We start from the raw sequence: 20,517 nt of genomic DNA on the forward strand, positions 1-20,517 counted from the left end.
TCTGTTCTTCCCCACTTTCCTTTTGCTAATAATACCTGACGATGATGAATGAGATAATTATTTTGAACATCTCTTGTTCCTCCTTGAATGATTTGTTGTGAAGTTTCCTTTTGATTTGATATGTTTCACTAAATTAGTTCAAAGAATATCTAAGCTATTTAGATGTGTGTATTTCTATGCATAATATACGAGGGAATCGGATGATTCAATAGAATAGACTAACGGAGATAATAATAATATGTAAATATTTCCTAAGTTACTTTCTGGGTTTTCTCATATGAATCAATATACTAGGAGTGGTAGTCTTCCTTTAGTCATACTTTATGAATTATTTAAAGATCTTAATTTTGCAATTCTTATCCCATTTGTTAGGTTCATTAGTTTTGTTTTTAGCAGTTTAAGTCGTAGACATTACCAAATTCGTGATCAAGTGCAGTACATCATGTCTATCAACTTTGTGTTTGGTTGAGGTAATTATACTTTGTTAGGTTGTTCTTTACTATATATTTCAACTCATCTTAGTCTATGTATTATATCTTATTTTGTGTTATTGATCTACCTGCTATTAGCCATTTTCTATGTATCTAGATGCTTTTGCTATATTGTCTCCGTTCTCTTTTAATCTGCCAAATTCACTAGGAACAAGTTAGTCACAATTTTATTTTTATTTTATAACTTAGTGTTATAATCCACCTTGTAAATTATTTAGCAAAAAGATTTCATATTCCTTCCATAACCATATATCCATAAATCATGGCCTCAAAATAATCTCAAACTTAGGAAAGAAACAAATCATGAATACGCTAGAAAAATTTTAGACGCACTTTAAATATTAGCCCATGTGTTCATACCCGAACCTTGGATTGATATGCTTAAATAATAAAAAGATCATGTGCGCATTCCGCGTCTCGATACCTTTAAATTTAAAATTATTATGTTATAACCACGTGTACATTCCGTACGTTGGTTTAACATTTAATTTCAAAGAAGTACCTTGTGTGCGTACCGCATCTTGGTGAACACAATTAATAAAATATAATAATTAATTAAGTGATAATAGGCAAACCATAATCAATAAAAATACAAGAATAGCCAAGAATTGATTTTAGCCGGACATAAGTCAATAAAAGCGACCGTGCTAGAACCACGGGACTCGAGGGGTGCCTCACACCTTCCCCTCGGTCAATAGAATTCCTTACTCAGTCTTATATTTTCGTAGACCATAAATAAGGAGTCAAATCTTCCGTTTGATGAGGGATTCAAATAAAAGGTGACTTGGAACACCAAAACTCAATTTCAAGTGGAGACTCCAAATAATAAATAATTCCTTTTCAAATCGTCACTTTAATTGGAAAAACTCTTCTAACTCAACCTCGTAATAAGGTTTGTGTGGAAAAAAAGAGGTGTGACAGCTCTGGCGACTCCGCTGGGAAACAATTAATAAGAATTCGAGCTTTGTATATTAATTCTTATTTGGCTTTTATCATGTTTTGGATATTATTGTGTTTGGGAGCCTAATGTGCTATTTGTCACTTATTTACCGCTTTAATATTTATGTGAACTGTGATATAAATTGTATCCTCTCTCCCACCCCTCTGAGTCTTCTGATAGATAGTTATGTTGTGTTTGCCTACCAGCATCACAAAATTTCTGTCTTGAGATAAAGCCAGTTAGTCTACCAGCTTCTGGTGAAGGATTTAGTCACACATGTTTAGGCGGGAGAGCAGTTAGCTAGCCAGTGTTGTTCTACTACTGGTGACGCTTGACGCTCCTCGGCTCGGGTCGTCCACCCGGGTAAGCCAGGTCTAGATACCATCTCCTTTAGGATTTGAAAACTTAGAAGAACAAGCCACCAGCAATGAATATCCCTAGTAGGCTACGCTTTATTTGCATCATGTGCATTGGACTTAGCAGGACTCGGCACAGGGGTCGGGCCCGTCTAGGACAATTACCAATTTTTCAGACCAACATGTTCATTTTTCTGTTCTACATGTAACATTATTTGATAGGCTTTACTGAAATGTTGTCCGGCTTTAGGATAGATTGATTGAACAGGGAAGAGAGAAAGAGAAAATTTCCTCAAAATTTTCATAAAAAACCCATTTTTGTTTTTAAAAAAATAAAATTTTGAAGGGTTCTAATGTGTAAAATTATAATTTTCAAAATGGTTTATTTATTTATTTAAACCAAACTACGCGGGTTTGATTCTCACCGGATGTGAGATACGTAGGCAACCTTCATCAGGTTCAACCCCATTAAAAAAGAATTAATTAAAAAAAAAATTGTCTATGGACTATTATTTATTTTGTTCAAATAATAATAATAATAATAATAATAATAATAATAATAATAATAATAATATAGTCACTTTGTCAGTTTTATCTCTTTTGACTAATTTTGTCCTTGCGTCCGGTCCTTTTGTCGAAATAGCCTTGAAACCTTCCTTAGAAATGCGAAATGGTCGTTTTAACAAAAGAGCCCAGTTTTTTTCTGTTCACTTGTTTTTACGAAAAAATAGGCATTTTGAGCCTTTTATTTTTTAATTTCATGATTATTTTACTAATGTAATTTTTTTTAGTCCCACAATTTGGATTTTATTTTTTATTTTTATAGAGTCAAAACCCAAGAAATCGGATTTTTGTGTCAATAATATATTTGATTAAAGCCTAACCTTGTTTCTGGGTAAACAGGTACACCATGAGTGGGGAAAGAGGTAAATCTGAAAAGAGGCCCAGATCAGAAGGGATACCGGATTTTCTGATTATCGATCAGATACCACAGTTGTTGTAGGATTGGTGGAGAGACTTTAAGGAATATGAGTGAAACCAAATAAAGAAGTACTTGGGACATTTGGTTCACATGATGACGATCAAGCCCAGGAGGGATGTGGTCGAAGCTTTGATTCCGCACTGGGATCCTGAAAATAATGTGTTCCGTTTTACTGACTGTAAAATGACTCCGACCTTGGAGGAAATTGCCCATTTTCAGGGGTGGGCCCGCAATCTTTGCCGCCAAAGGCCCATAGTACCAAAAAATGTGAATGAGGGCAAGATTCTAAAGCTCCTGAACATAAATTACGGACAATATGAAGGTTTAGGAGATAAGTGGGTTAAGTTGGGATTTCTGTTTCACTTGTATGGCCTAGAATGCAATTTCTAAAGGAATGTGGAAAAATTGAAATAAAAGGAAAATAAGGAAATATGGAAGGTTCACAGAAGGTTTGCATTTATGGTTGCTTTTTTGGGGCGTGTAGTTTTCCCGGAAAGGGAAGGACGCATTGACCTCCGCTTGGCAGGTGTAGTTGAGGCTCTGACATCAGAAGGGGATGATTATACTTTGGTCCCTATGATTCTTTCTTGCATTTTTCGTGCTTTAACTAGATGTAAATTGGGCGCGCGAAACTTTGATGGTTGCAACATTTTGCTATAGATATGGTTTTTGGAGCATTTTTATCGTCATCCTACGATCACTGATTTTAGGGAGCTATGGCCCAATCATACTTATGATCACCAGAAAAGAATTGACGAATCTGACTTACCAGAAGGGATAGATGCCTGGAAAGAACTACTTCTTACTCTGTCTGCCAAACGGATCACTTGGAATTACGATTGGTTTTCCTCTAAAGAGGTCATCTATGAGTATGCATACCATTCTTATTTGGTACTCATAGGATTGGATGGTGTTCAGCCCTATGCTCCACTTCGGGTAATGCGCCAGTTTGCACGACTACAAAAGGTGCCGCCAACACGAGATATGAGCAAGTTCTGTTATGATTTTGGTAAAGATCAATCTCATGACGAAGAAGAAATTATAAAAATTTGGAATGCAAGTAAAGTCCCAGAGTTGAATGAGATGGTAGAAGACCGAGATCGTAGAGAGGTGATCCCTGAATATATTACCTGGTTTAATGATCCTTCGTCGTTTGGAGATAGGCCTGAGGGGTCGAACAGGAGGAGAAATGATCAAAGAACTATAGAAAGGCTGAAAGAGGAATTGGAGCATGCTCAGATGACCATAGCCAAACAACAAGCCCAGCAGCAAGCCAGAGTCGCTCAGATTCGTTTAAATATTGAGAAAGATTATCAATTTGTCTTATAGGTCATGGATAAAGATCTAAAACATGCTAAAAATGAGGCGGCCCGCTTAGAAGAAGAACTGGCAAACACGATTGGTTTAGTCAGAAGAGTTGAGGCGAACAAAAATACTGAAATACATAAGCTGTAAGAAGACTTGAGTATCATTGAAGAGGACGCGCACCAACAACAATTGGAGTTTGATTAGCAGAAAGAGCAGTTTGAAAGAGAAAAGGCCCACTGGATACACTCAAAGGGTCAGATTCATGCACAATTAGAAGAAATAAAAAGGCAGAAGAGGGGTCATCAACATGCATATATTGAGGCAGAGCGGCGATAGTGGATGATTGAGAGAGGTGTGCTAAACCGTCGCATTGAAGAATATGAGGGGCGGGAGGCTCAGATGGGGCACACCCTCAACACTATCCAGATGTGGTTGCAGAATTGTCACGTTAATACGGGGCAAGCAAGAGAGCAAGTACTTCGATTCACAGAAAAAACAACATATATTCATGATGATCATCGCCATCTAAACAATGAGAAAGTTGGTCAACAGGCACGTGCCCTCATCCCACAGTTGCCAGTGGTGTTTCAAAATTTGTACGAGACTTTGGGGGGAGAATGGAGGCCAAGAGATGCAGATCATTGATGATATCAATTTAAGCAAGAAGACCATTGAAGACTAAAGTTTTAGTGCAATCAATTAGCTTTTAGTTTCATTTTCGTTTGTCGCATTTTAATTTTATATTTGGAGTCTTTTATTCTTATCAATGTTTATTTTATTCCAGTCATGATCATATCTTTAGAGTCAGTAGAGTCAGTTTCTATATATTTCCTTTTTTCTCATTGTATATAAAATATTGGTTGAAAATGAATGAAAAATATTTTAGTCTGTTCTATTTTATTCTTTTTTAAAAAAAATCAAAAATCAAAATCGTTATTATTTCTCCCCTGAACTACATAATGGTCCGATTCATGTGGTGTCATGATACATAGGCAATCCTCATCGGATGCGATCATAGCCATAATTAATCTAAAAAAGAAATGAAAAAAAGAGCGTTAAATTCAAGAGAAAATAAACCAATAAGCCGGGATGAAGCATGAAGCCTTCCAAGATCATTTTAGAAATGAAAATGGCACTAGGTGCATGACATACAATGTGTGATTAATATCTGCAAAATGCCTAACTCTAACACGTTTGTTGTTTGTCATTTTAAAAGATAGAGTTAAACAGAGGTGGTTGGTTTGTGGTTTAAACTGGCAACTCACCCTTACAACACGAGATCAAAAGGAAAAAGTAGAATGGCAAACAACAGTGAGAATGAGTCAGATAATGATGATGTCCATGGACAATTGGTCGAACAAGGTACGGGACTGGTTGAAGAAGTAAGAGTATTGAAACAACAATTGGCAGAGATGTACCAAGCTTGGGCGAATGGACAGGAACCGCCCTCACTACCCATAGGGCCTTCGGATAATCTTCATAATGTGTCAGTTGCAAATCAAGTGTCCATCTCCATAACAAGTAACCCATTGTACCAACCTGGATTTAGTCCGAGCATTAACCTTCCCACTATCCCCAGTACCTCCATTCCACGTCCTCCAACCGCACCCCTTAGAAATGACCCACCTTGTGTACCCATTGTCCCTACTTTCACTGTTCCTCAACCGACTCTTGCTCAAAAGTCCAACAATGATCCACAACTGAATGCTCATGATTCCCAACATTACTCTCCAGAACTGGCTTTCAAGATTCCAGATTCATACAAGCATACTCCTAAAAACGTGTTCCCAATCGTGATCGAAAAGCCCGACAAGAATATGGAACAAAAGGAAATGACCAGAAAAATGAAGAGCCTGGAACAAACCATGAGAAACATACAGGGTTTGGGAGGCCACAAGAGTGTTTCGTTTAACGATCTATGTATGTTCCCCCATGTTCATTTGCCACCCAGCTTCAAGACCCCCAAGTTTGATAAGTATGATGGGCATGGTGATCCCATTGCCCATTTGAAGAGGTATTGTAACCAATTAAGGGGAGCAGGAGGCAAAGAAGAATTACTCATGGATTATTTTGGGGAAAGTTTGACAGGAATTGCTTCAGAGTGGTTCATAGATCAAGACATATCTCACTGGCATGTTTGGAACGACATGGCTCAAGATTTTGTCCAACAGTTTCAGTACAATATTGATATAGTTCCATACCACTCCTCTCTCGTCAACATAAAGAAGAAACCAACAGAAAGCTTCAAAGAATATGCAATCAAGTGGAGAGAGTAGGCTGCTAGGGTCAAACCACCAGTGAAAGAGGCAGAAATGATTGACTATTTTCTCCAAGCTCAGGATCCTGATTACCTCCATTACATGTTGGCCGCCATTGGTAAACCTTTCGATGAGACGATTAAGATTGGTGAAATAGTTGAGAATGGCATGAAGTCGAGCAAAATTGTGAGTCAGGCAGCCCTTAAGGCGACCACGCAAGCAATTCAAAGTGGGCCAGGCAGTTTCGGAAATCGAAAAAAGAAAGAGGAAGGATCCATGATGGCATCTGGGTTCGGGGGAGTTCAAAGAGGAATAGTTCCTTCTTATGTGCAATTCCAACAAGGACAATCCAATTCTCCTCAACATTACTATCCACCGCAGGGTCCGCGGTACTCAGTTCCCCCGCAACAATACACAGTGTTTAATGCTCAGGCTTATGCTAGGCCTCCCAATCACCAGCAATGGCGGGCACCGATTCCACAAGGCTCCCATCAACTCCGGCCAAATTTTCAGGCGCCATATAATCCTCGTCCGCGACAGGAATATGTAAGAGAACATGAGCCAAAGAAAGAGTTCACCCCTAATTGGGGAATCGTATACAAGCCTATATCGAAAGTTGATGCAGTTGAAGTTGATTAAACCTATCATGCCGCATTATGTGAATCCAAATTCAAAGGTTTTGACTCCAGTGAAATATGTGAGTATCACTCTAACACCCAAGGTCATAGTACCAAAAATTGTTGGACATTAAAGAAAGCCATTGAAAATTTGATTGAAGCAAAGGCAATTGTGGTAACAAACAATGGGGATACTCCTAATATCACAAACAATCCGCTCCCAGCTCATGATAATACATATTTTATTGGGATGATTTATGATGATCGGGATGATAAGCAGTCTGGAAAGACAGATATGGATGTTGGAACAATAGGGCAAGAACAAAAAGTGATAGAGAGCCCACCGCAATTGGAACCATTGATTGTGAAAGGTGCGAGTTCTAGTTTGAACTTGGCAGGTTCTGAAAAAATAATTCTCTATGTCCCTGGAAGCACAAAAAAGCTTGAGGTTCAATTGGGTGGGCCAAAACTTTACATCCCTGGGGGCATTCAAAAGATCGTTCCGAATAATAGTTTGAGAAATATAACAGAGCCAGTTGTGATCCGACTTGTTGCACAAGTCCCGGTGACAAACATAAAAGCTATTCCCTGGAATTATCATGACATATAGAGGAAAAGAGATAGTTGAAGAAACATATTAAATGAGGGTTTTGACCCGCTCTGGAAGGTACTACTCACCAGAGGAATTGAGAAAAGCTAATAAAGCCAGGGAAAGTCACTTGCCAGTGAAAGAACTCGTTGCAGAAAAAGAAGCAGAGGAATTCCTTAAGAAGATGAAAATGCAGGACTACTCAATCATTGACCAACTAAGGAAAACCCCTGCTCAGATATCTTTGTTATCTATGCTTTTGCACTCGGAAGAGCATCGCCGTGTGTTGATCAAAACTCTGAACGAGGCATATATCTCAGAAAAGACAACAGTGAATCAGCTAGAAAAAATGGCTAAAAGATTCTTTGAAGTAAATAGAATTACTTTCAGCGATGATGATTTGCCTGAGGAAGGGTCTGGGCACAATAGAGCTTTGCATCTTATGGTGAAATGTGAAGGGCACTACGTAAAATGAGTCATGATTGACGGAGGCTCAAGTGTAGATGTATGCCCTTTTTCTACTCTACAACAACTGAACATTGACACTAACAAAATTCAGACTAGTAATGTTAGCATCAGAGCTTTTGATGGTTCAAGAAGAGACACTATTGGGGAAATCGAACTCACCATGACAATCGGCCCGGTTGATTTTAACATTGTCTTTCAAGTGTTGGATATGGAAATTTCCTATAATTTTCTTCTAGGAAGGCCGTGGATCCATATGGCCAGAGCTGTACCATCCACCCTACATCAAATGGTCAAATTGGAGTATGTCAGGCAAGAAGTTGTTGTTCATGGGGAGGATGACTCATCCGTCTATAAAGACCCGTCCCTTCCATGTATTGAGGCCAAGGAAGGATATGAATCCATCATATATCAAGCTTTTGAAGTGATTGAGGTTGACCAAGTTGAAGAAGGAAACCCAATTCTACATCCCCGTATTTCATCCACATCCATGATGGTAGTTGCGTTGATGTTGAGGAACGACTATGAACTAAGAAAATGATTAGGATCCTCTCTGCAGGGAATTGTGAACCCTATTGCTCCTTTTTCGAAGAAAGATACCTTTGGCTTAGGTTTTAAACCAACATCAGCTGACATAGACAGAGCCAAGGCCCGCAAAAAGAATGGTTGGAATTTGTCCAAACCAATCCCTTACATTGCCTACTCTTTTGTCAAGCCACAATTTGAAGAAGTCCAAAATCCTGTTACTGAGGATGACATTGATGAAGCTTGCCAGGGTCTCAAAGAGATGTTCTATGAGATCAATATGGTTCAAGTTGGTGAGGGCCCTAGCCGTGAAAGTATTCAGTTGATTGGTCCAGATACCTCGCTCAACAACTGGGAAGCAACTCCTCTTCCCATCAGAAAGGAGTCATGGTAGTCTGTTTTGTTGCTTTTTCTGTATTTGAATTATTTTAAGGGTTGCAATCGAGATATTTTAGTTTAATTGCTTTGCTTTGATGTTAACCCTTCTATCCTTTCTAATTCAATGAAATGAAGTTCCAGTTTCATAGTAAAATTATGTCTTTTCATTTCCCTAATTTTTGTTAATTTCTTATCATTTTCAGTTTCGTTAATGCTGGTTTTAAAAATATGACATGCACATGGAATTCATGCCCAGATCTTAAAAAACTGTCTAATCTCGAAATAATGAATCAAGAAGTTGAGTAGGATGAAGATGAGGCTCTTAAGGAAATAAAAAGAGAATTGGATCAATTTGAGAATAAGCCTAAGTCTAACTTAAATGAAACTGAGGCAATTAACTTGGGAAGTCCTGAAGAAACCAGAGAAACAAAAATAAGCATTCATACTGAACAAAAGACTAGAGATGCCATAATTCAAGTTTTGTTCGAGTACAAAGATGTATTTGCTTGGTCGTATGATGACATGGAGGGTTTGAGTGCCGATTTAGTGGTTCATAAGCTTCCCACATACCCTAATTTTCCACCAATCCAACAAAAACAAAGGAAGTTTAAGACAGACATGAGTGATAAGATTAAAGAAGAAATCACGAAGCAACTAAGTGCAAATGTGATCAGGGTCGTTTGATATACTACATGGTTAGCAAATGTTGTGCCGGTTCCAAAGAAGGATGGAAAAATCAGAGTTTGTGTTGACTATAGGGATTTAAACAAAGCAAGTCCAAAGGACAACTTTCCCTTACCCAACATTCATATCCTTGTTGACAATTGTGCTAAACATGAGATCCAATCTTTTGTGAATTGTTATGCCGGGTATCACCAAATTCTGATGGATGAAGAAGATACAGAAAAGACCGCCTTCACCACTCCATGGGGAACTTATTTTTATAGAGTCATGCCATTTGGTTTGAAGAACGCATGGTCAACTTACATGAGGGCCATGACTACCATATTCCATGACATGATGCACAAAGAGATTGAAGTGTATGTTGATGATGTGATCATTAAGTCCAGAACACAAGCTGACCATGTGCAAGACTTGAAAAAGTTCTTTGAAAGGCTACGAAGATACAATCTCAAACTTAATCCAGCCAAATGTGCATTTGGAGTTCCTTCTGGGAAGCTTTTGGGTTTTATAGTTAGTCGAAGAGGCATTGAGTTAGATCCCTCCAAGATAAAGACCATTCGAGAGCTGCCTCCCCCGAGGAACAAAACAGAAGTCATGAGTTTACTCGGGAGGTTGAACTACATCAGCAAGTTCATCGCGCAACTTACAACCACATGTGAGCCCATTTTCACGTTGCTTAAAATGAGCGCCGCTATAAAGTGGACAGATGAGTGCCAAGAAGCTTTTAATAAGATCAAGGAATATTTTTCAAATCCCCATGTATTGGTCCCGCCGGAACCTGGTAGGCCTCTCGTTTTATATTTGTTAGTAATGGATAGTTCTTTTGGTTGTGTTCTTGGTCAACATGATGCCACAGGCAAAAAGCAACAAGCAATATATTATTTGAGCAAAAGGTTCACCACTTTTGAGGCCAAATACACTCTTTTAGAAAGGACGTGTTGCGCCTTAACCTGGGTCGCCCAGAAGCTTAGGAATTATCTTTTGGCCAATACAACTTACCTCATATCCCGAATGGATCCCCTGAAGTACATCTTTCAGAAGTCGATGCCAACTGGAAGATTGGCAAAGTGGCAAATCTTGCTCACAGAGTTTGATATTGTTTATGTCACTCGCACTGCCATGAAGGCACAAGCTTTGGCTGATCATCTGGCAGAAAACCCGATTGATGATGAGTATGAATCTTTGAACACATATTTCCCAGAAGAAGAGGTTAATTTAGTTGAAGAAGTAGTCCAAGATGACAGTCAAATTTGGAAACTATACTTTGATGGGGCTGGCAACATCAAAGGCGTAGGGATTGGGGCAATTCTTGTATCACCTACTGGGAAACATTACCCTGCCACGGCGCGACTTCGTTTCTTTTGTACAAAAAACACGGCAGAATATGAAGCTTGCATCATGGGTCTAAACATGGTAATAAACCTAAATGTGCATGAGCTGTTGGTGATGGGAGATTCAGATTTGCTTATTCGGCAGGCTCAAGGTGATTGGGAGACTCGAGACCATCAAGCTCATTCCATATAGAAAATGTGTAGAGGATCTTAGCAAAAGGTTCAAGTCCATCGAGTTCAGGTACATTCCTAGGTTTCACAATGAATTAGCTGATGCCTTGGCAACCCTGGCCTCAATGCTTCCATATCCGGGAAATACTCACATTGACCCATTAGAATTTCAAATTCGGGATCAACATGGTTATTGTAATACAATTGATGCAGAACCAGATGGTGAACCATGGTACCGTGATATTAAACAGTTTCTGAAAACAAGAGAATATCTGGAACATACTAATAGGAATCAAAAGAGAACTATTAGGCGTCTCTCTAATGGTTTCTTTTTGAGTGGGGAAATCCTATACAAAAGAACTCCAGATTTGAATTTGTTGAGATGTGTAGATGCCAAAGAAGCTGAAATGATTATGAATGAGGTGCATTCGGGAGTTTGTGTTTCGCACATGAATGGATATGTTCTAGCAAAAAAAATCCTTCGGGCAGGATATTATTGTCTTACTATGGAGCGAGATTGCTTTCATTTTGTTCGCAAGTGCCACCAGTGTCAGATTCACAGTGACTTGATTCACTCGCCGCCTTTAGAGTTGTATCTTATATTGGCTCCTTGGCCTTTTGTTGCTTGGGGAATGGACGTCATTGGCGCAATTGAGCCAAAAGCTTCAAATGGGCATAAATTCATCGTGTTTGCAATTGATTACTTCACCAAATGGGTGGAAGCTATTACATTGAAAGCAATTACCAAGAAAGCAATAGTAGACTTTGTTCACTCCAATATCATCTATCGTTTCGGTATTCCAAAAACCATTATTACAGATAATGCTGCTAATTTGAATAGTCATCTGATGAAGGAGGTATGTGAACGATTTAAAATTGAGCATCACAATTCTACTCCTTACCGTCCCAAAGCTAATGGAGATGTTGAAGCTGCGAATAAGAACATCAAGAAGATTCTTAGGAAGATGATCCAAGGGTCTAGACAATGGCACGAGAAACTGCCTTTTGCTCTTTTGGGAAACCGGACAACTGTTCGTACATTAGTTGGCGCAACGCCCTACTTATCTGTTTATGGAACTGAAGCGGTCATACCTGCTGAAATTGAGATTCCCTCTCTCCGAATCATTGTTGAAGCATGGATTGAGGACACTGAATGGGTGAAGTCCCGATTGGAACAGTTGAGTTTGATTGATGAAAAGTGTTTGGCGGCAGTTTGTTTTAGTCAGTTATACCAACAAAGAATGGCACGCGCTTACAATAAGAAAGTGTGCCCAAGACAATTCGAGGTAGGAAAACTTGTTTTGAAACGTATCTTTCCGCACCAGGAAGAAGCAAAAGGAAAGTTCTCTCCGAATTGGCAAGGTCCTTACCTCGTCAAGAAAGTATTGTCAAAAGGAGCTCTACACTTGGCAGATATAGAAGGAAAGGTGACTGATATATCCGTCAATGCAGATGCAGTCAAGAGATACTATGTCTGACATGGATCTGTTAGGGCATTCTTATATTTAGCATTCTTAGGTTGGGATGACGAAAATCTATCATTCTCTCTACCCAAACACTGGTCAACCCTAGTTATCCCTTTGAAGCCTTGTTTATATTTCTTTGTTTTCCCCTCTTTTGGAACCAATGTACTTCAAAAAAGAAAATCAAAACAAGTTCATGTAAATTGAACTACGTCCGATCTGATTCCGAAAGGATACGTAGGCAGCCTCACTCTGGGGCTCGGTCACACCAAAACAAAAATCCACATTTCCCAGTATTCAAAAAAGACACTGGGGCATGATTTTATTTTATTTTCGATGGTTGATCCATCAAAATGGTTCCAAAAGTTGTAATTCAGTTGAATAGTTCTTTTTACCTTTCCCTGCTAAGACCTTCTGATCAACTTTCGAGAATGCTAAGTCAGTATACTACGGGTGATGCCTCAACCATTGTAAAGAGAGAAAAATAAATGAGAGAGTCTTATTGGTGAAAACCTTCACGGGCACTATAAGACAATGGTGAGTTGAGAGAAAACAAATGAGAGAGGTCAAATGGTGAAAACCCACAAAGGGCATCATTGATCGATTTAAGGCTTCGTACATCCCGACACAAGCATGGTCAAGACAAAGAACTCAGTGTCAAAGTTAAGTTTACAACAAATTTCGAGAATTAGACGGTTCAAACGGATCGGGCATCCATTCCAAAGGGCATGTCATGTTCATTGAAGTCCTTTCTTATTCTTTCCTCTAAAAGAGACACTTCTTGATTAAGTTGTAATACCTATTAGTTCACCTTCTTATTTTCTTTTGCATTAAATTTTTGAGTCCCTTTCAGTATAATCTTGTCAAAGCAAAGCAAACAAAAGGCCGCAAAATTGGTTACAGTTTCCCCGTTATATAAAGCAAAGATTACTGGGCATAAACCGTATGGGCAAAGACATAAAGCCATATGTGATTTTCCTTGACGAGCAAAAGGCTGGAAGGACTGAACAATGTTCTAAGGGTCAACAAAAGTTACTCAGTTAAAAATTTTTGGGAGCAAGGTTGTTTGCACCATAAACACAAATGGTGATAGGCGCAAAATAGTCAGATTTCGATGCTAAGAAAGAAGATCTCCAGAAAGTAAGGATAGAATCTCCCGACAATTTGTACGAAAATCGACGAAGTTAGTTTTTCTAACAAGTGTAATGGACGCAAGGTCAAGTCACCCAAGAAATCAAGGCCACAAACTGACCACCATTTTAAAACTAACGAATTTTTCTTTGTTCAAAGTAGGAACTGAACAGTTTTAGGAAACAGTTCGTGAAGGGACGAACCCCACCAAGTGAACTTCTCAAAATCCTTGATTTTCTTCAAATATACATATAATCATGCTATTTTTAGTTTAATTTTAGGGAATCAATACCCTATCTTCAACACAGGGTACTACATCCCCTAGTTACATTTTTCATTGCCAACATAGGGTACAACATTCCCTAGTAGCATCTCAGAGTGCCACGAGCCTCATCTTATTGCCAACACAGGGTACTACATCCCTTGGTTACATTTCTCATTGCTAACATAGGGCACGACATTCCCTAGTAGCATCTCAGAGTGCCACGAGCCTCATCTTATCGCTAACACAGGGTACTACATCCCCGAGTTACATTTCTCATTGCCAACATAGGGTACGACATTCCCTAGTAGCATCTCAGAGTGCCACAAACCTCATCTTATTGCCAACACAATGTACTACAACCCCTAGTTACATTTCTCATTGCTAACATAGGGCACGACATTCCCTAATAGCATCTTAGAGTGCCACGAGCCTCATCTTATTGCCAACACATAGTATTACATCCCCTGGTTGCATTTCTTGTTGCAAACATAGAGTACAACATTCCCTAGTAGAATCCCAAAGTGCCTCGAGCCTCATTGTATCGCTAACACAGGGTACTACATCCCCTGGTTGCATTTCTTATTGCAAACATAGGGTACAACATTCCCTAGTAGAATCCTAAAGTGCCTCGAGCCTCATCTTATTGCCAACACAGGATATTACATTCCCTGGTTGCATTTCTTGTTGCAAACATAGGGTACGACATTCCCTAGTAGCATCCTACACTACCACGAGCCTCATCTTATTGTTAACACAGGATACTACATTCCCTGGTTGCCTTCCTTCTTGTTAACATAGGGTACGACAATCCTTATTATAAAATATTATAAAAACAAATCTCTCATTTTTTTTCAATTATTTATTTTGCAATGGAAAGATAGTTTATTGTATTTTCAATAACTCACAAAAAATTTCTAGTCCAAGCTGGGGAAGAAAATATTTGTTCGTTTTGTTTGTTTCTGATGGTTTGTAGGTTTTTCTGCAAAGTACGGATTGGATGTGCAAATATAAGATTCTAGCTCTCGCCAGAAAAAATAGAACGTTTGATCTCAACACCAGCCGCAACCAGTTTTGACATAATGCATGTGGAGACATAGGGTCTCAAGATACATCTTCTCATCATCTGATCAAGAAACAAGCATGTGAGAATATTTCATAGTCTGTTGCATCGAGAGCATCAAGTTTCAGTCTAAAGTCAATGGGGGAAGCAAGTCAAGAATCAAGACAAGAGTCCAAATGGCATTTAGATAGGAATTTGTAACTCTTAGATTTCAAGAGTATGTAATTTTCTTTTCATTTTTGATGTAATAGTAGGAACCGCGGATCGGAACCTCGACGGAACTTCGCTCGGCTCTCCATCTAAGCATACTCTAGCAGTCATTTTTCATCTGAACTACACGTGACCTGATTCCCTTATAACCCGGGATATGTAGGCTGCCTAAAACCAAGGCTCGGTCACATATCTTTCTTTTATCTTCTTTTCCTTTTTAAATAATAGTGAGGTCAAAAATCAATCACCTTGTTTATTTTCTTTGCCTGAAAACTCTTCATGTTTCCAAGCAAAGAGGGGCATACTGTGAACAACTATTTTTTTACCACACCCAAATTCAATACTATTTTAGTGTAAATATATCTTTTAGGTCTAGTCTTAATATTTAAATTTTTGTCTTACTTTTAATAGATTTTATTTGACAAAAATTAATAATTACAAAAAAAAGTATATATTCACATACTTATAGTACAAACTTTGTTTCTATTTATAAAGAGAAAAGGAAATTTTACAAAAAACAAATATATTTGCTTTCTTTTAATTAGTATTTTTATTAAGCAAGCTATAGAATCTTTCTTAGTATCATTTAAAGTACATGTAAATATTTAATTTTCTTATATTGTAAGAATTGTTGGTTATTCTTATTATCTTCATAATTTAATTAGTTTTTAAAATAAAACACAAAAATAAAATCAAAAATGAAGTAAAATCACGTTAAAGTGATAAAGTTTGTTATCAAACTTTATGTAAAATATGATTTTTACTTTAAAAATAAAATACCGTAATCTCCATTTTCCCACATATCCCTCACGTATCCCCACATATCCACCCATCGCTTCCCATTTCTCCCACTCTTCTCACCACTTCCTCACATCAGTTATACAACATACACATCTATATAACACACTTCAGAAGAAAAAAGAAAAGGACGAAAATTGAGAGAAAACATAAAGGAAAAAGTATGACTTTCTTCTTCAGATGAAGCTCTAGTTCAAAAAGAAAGGCACCACCTCTGTTTTCCTTTTATCAAAAGAAACAAAAATTCTATCTTTGTGGTCCGAGTTCGAAAGATTGCGGGTTTGCTCGAGTTTATTGCCGTTGAGGTTCGTGTTTTGGTCGTGGTTCACTTTTATTGATCTAATTCAGTCGCCGGAAGTTGTTGTATTCCAGATTCTTTCTATATATACTAAAATCTCCTTAAGGTCCGTTCTTCCCCATTTTCCTTTTGCTAATAATATCTGACGATGATGAATGAGATAATTATTTTGAACATCTCTTGTTCCTCCTTGAATGATTTGTTGTGAAGTTTCCTTTTGATTTGATATGTTTCACTAAATTAGTTCAAAGAATATCTAAGCTATTTAGATGTGTGTATTTCTATGCATAATATACGAGGGAATCGGATGATTCAATAGAATAGACTAACGGAGATAATAATAATATGTAAATATTTCCTAAGTTACTTTTTGGTTTTTCTCATATGAATCAATATACTAGGAGTGGTAGTCTTCCTTTAGTCATACTTTGTGAATTATTTAAAGATCTTAATTTTGCAATTCTTATCCCATTTGTTAGGTTCGTTAGTTTTGTTTTTTGCAGTTTAAGTCGTAGACATTACCAAATTCGTGATCAAGTGCAGTACATCATGTCTATCAACTTTGTGTTTGGTTGAGGTAATTATACTTTGTTAGGTTGTTCTTTACTATATATTTCAACTCATCTTAGTCTTAAATGAATAATCTCATTGTATAGATATGTTCTCATTAAGTAAGTTCGGCTTCGTTAATTTTGTTCAAGATGAAAATGATAATATTTTTAAGCTTGTTTATGAGGTGCAAAATCCCTACGGCCTAAGTCGAGATTTGAGTAAATAATTTTAGGAGGAATGGCCATTTGGTAAACCTATATAAAAGTTGGGTGAATTGAGTTAGGCATATTGTCCAGTTTAGTGTAGCGCAAAGTCAAGACGAATTTTTTAAAATTTTGTTATTTATGTGTATTTAGATCCACTTGTTTCATTAGACTGTAGCCTTTGAAGACAATTTAAGGAAATAAAAGTCACAAAAAAAAGTCCACTTCTATCTCACTTTATTATATCTCATTTGGAAAAACTCTTTAACCCATAATAATCTATAATACATATCTTTTGGGGGTAAAAAGGAGGTGTGACACCACTCTATTAAGTAATTTCCAGGAGTATGTTGAAGAAGTGGCACTTACTTTCAGAAGCAAAAAAGAATAAGATCAACTACTCGATGGCTATGTTGGAGATTTCCTGTTATTTCCTTGCACCCTTTTATAAATGACAAGCTTATGCATTGTTTTTTTACGAGATGTGCCTATAGCGTTTTTCAAATAGAAAACTAACATTTTTAGATTGATAACTGATTTGTTGACATCTTGTAATGATTTGTTATGCAGAAGAACAAAAAAATAATGTGCCATCACTTCTCTCCTTGAAGTCCTAGAGAAAGGAAGACACAATTTCTTTGGTGTTGCATATATTGTTAATAAGGTATTGTGCTTCTTTATTACTCATTCCTTCGAGTAATGGTGATATGAATGTCTCGGTTTAAAATAGTCTCTTCTATTCCATCTCCGGAAGGAAGGCGCAAAATTTGTTGGAGATGATCTGTGAAGTGGTTAGTTACGTTCCTAGATATATTTTGGAAGATATTTTTTTAGGTTCCTTAATTCTGAAAGAAGGACTAAAATGGTACCTCATTTATTTTACCGATTAAACTTACCTATATGTAACTATTCATTAGCTTCTAATTTAGTTAATTTATTTCATTCCTAGATGGCTGAGACAGGGATGAAGCCGAATCATGATTTGCATCTTGGCATGAGTCTGTAATGTTGGTAACAACATGGACGATATGTTGGTTATGTGAGGAAGTTTTGCTACAGTTAATTTGTTGAACTAAATTCAGGTATTTTATGTGCCTCTAAACAAACTATTGTAGTTTGTGGTGCTCCACTAAAGAGAATCATTTTCTACTTTTCCAATTCTATAACCGATTTGTTTTAGTATCTGAGGTTGTCGTAGCCCCCTTGACGGGTTAAATGAATTGAAAAATCTGAGGTGTGCCTACTTGTTGCTATTGTACTGTATAAAACCTGGAGAGAGAAAAAGATATATTAAAATTTTATAACCGGTAGTTTTTAGTGTTTTTGAGGTTGATTGTCGACCCAAAATCCCACTAGTCGTGATGGTACCTAACCCAACTCGTTAGGTAAACCAATTTTCATCTATCAAATTCCAATGAAATTAATTAAAAGAAAATATCTAAAACCAATACATCTCCCCAAGAACTGGTAGTACAAATCATGAGCTTTTAAAAATAGAGTGTACAAAGCGAAAATGAAATAAATACATAGTCTGTTTGAATAATACATAAACAGAGCTTTTATAAATCTAATGCTACCTTGAACAAGAGGCAGCTACAACAAGAACGCAAGTACATCTTCAGATCCCGCAACTATCTAGCACAGCAACAACGATAGCCAATATCTGCACGCAATGTGCAGAAGTGTAGTATCAGTACAACCGACCCCATGTACTGAGTAAGTAACAAACCTAGCCGTAGGTTGAAAGCAGTGACGAGCTTCTACCAAGGTCGGGTCCAAAACCACAACAGTCCATAACAACATAAAGCAAATAGTACCAGAAGAAACACATAGATAAAAATGCTTAGTCGAAACATGATTTCACAAATAATAGTTCTTCCTTTCAAATAAATCAGTGAAAACCCAAATCGTTTGCCGAAGTTGCCAAAAATATGAATAATTTGAGAACAGTAATTCTTCCAAAAATCATTTCAATAGTAAATAAAATATCTCATTTGCTTTCCCAGATAACCAGTGTAAAATAAATGCATCACTATGCCCATCTGTCAACATGTGTGAAAAATCATGAATAATATGATACCGTACAACATGAAAAAAATACACCTCTAAGCATATATGTCATGTGTGCATATCAATGCAATGTATCTCAGAGATTGCACTCATGTACTCACAGTCTGAGTGTACTCAATCTCAGTGTCTCGCATTCTCTCTCACTGTGCTCACCACACTCAATCACTCAGCGCTATACAATACCTGCTGCGGCGTGCAGCCTGATCCATGTTTATAGTCGACTGCGCTCAATGGGAGTGTATAGACTCATGAGAGGCTCCTACAACCCAAGCGCTATAAGAACGGACAACTCACGTGCTGCACGGACAACTCACGTGCTGCATGGACTACTGACGTGCTATAATATCATACCTGAATCAGCACGGACAACTCACGTGCTGCACGGACTGTCACACCTCTTTTTTGCCACACAAACCTTATTACGAGGTTGAGTTAGAAGAGTTTTTCCAATTAAAGTGACGATTTGAAATGGGATTATTTATTATTTGGAGTCGCCACTTGGAATTGAGTTTTGGTGTTCCAAGTCACCTTTTATTTGAATCCCTCATCAAACGGAAGATTTGACTCCTTATTTATGGTCTACGAAAACAGAAGACTGAGTAAGGAATTCTATTGACCGAGGGGAAGGTGTGAGGCACCTCTCGAGTCCCGTGGTTCTAGCACGGTCGCTTTTATTGACTTATGTCGAGCTAAAATCAATTTTTGGCTATTCTTGTATTTTTATTGATTATGGTTTACCTATTATCACTTAATTAATTATTATATTTTATTAATTGTGTTCACTAAGATGCGGTACGCACACAAGGTACTTCTTTGAAATTAAATGTTAAACCAAGGTACGGAATGTACACGTGGTTATAATATAATTATTTTAAATTTAAAGGTATCGAGACGCGGAATGTGCACATGATCCTTTTATTATATAAGCATATCAATCCAAGGTTCGGGTATGAACACATGGGCTAATATTTAAAGTGCGTCTAAAATTTTTCTAGCGTATTCATGATTTGTTTCTTTCCTAAGTTTGAGATTATTTTGAGGCCATGATTTATGGATATATGGTTATGGAAGGAATATGAAATCTTTTAGCTAAATTATTTACAAGGTCAATTATACCACTAAGTTATAAAATAAAAATAAAATTGTGACTAACTTGTTCCTAGCGAATTTGGCAGATTAAAAGAGAACGGAGACAATATAGCAAAAGCAATAAAAATATTCTTATTCCCAGCTCTCATCTCAGTCATATCCAAAAAACATTTCATATCTATTTATCAATAAAGCTAATAGGTCTCTTAATAACGAGCAAGGTTCCATCACAACACAAAAATGAGATACGGTAACAAATTTGAATATGAATTATTTTATTTAC

The 20,517-nt window shown here is 37.4% G+C and overlaps 1 long non-coding RNA gene across 2 annotated transcripts; it reads left to right on the top strand.

The window, feature by feature from the left end:
• The first annotated feature begins 16,068 nt into the window (after nt 1-16,068).
• Nucleotides 16,069-18,557, top strand: LOC104119969 (uncharacterized). 2 transcript variants are annotated; one of them, XR_011412777.1, is made up of 4 exons: nt 16,069-16,426; nt 16,824-16,897; nt 17,646-17,739; nt 18,025-18,557. It is a non-coding gene; the product is annotated as an uncharacterized lncRNA (long non-coding RNA). The 2 variants fall into 2 exon arrangements; XR_011412776.1 differs by having other exon boundaries at nt 16,824-17,739; nt 18,025-18,555.
• The last annotated feature ends 1,960 nt before the right edge of the window (nt 18,558-20,517 follow it).

The sequence above is a fragment of the Nicotiana tomentosiformis genome, chromosome 12 (genome assembly GCF_000390325.3).
Source record: "Nicotiana tomentosiformis chromosome 12, ASM39032v3, whole genome shotgun sequence".
NCBI lineage: Eukaryota > Viridiplantae > Streptophyta > Magnoliopsida > Solanales > Solanaceae > Nicotiana > Nicotiana tomentosiformis.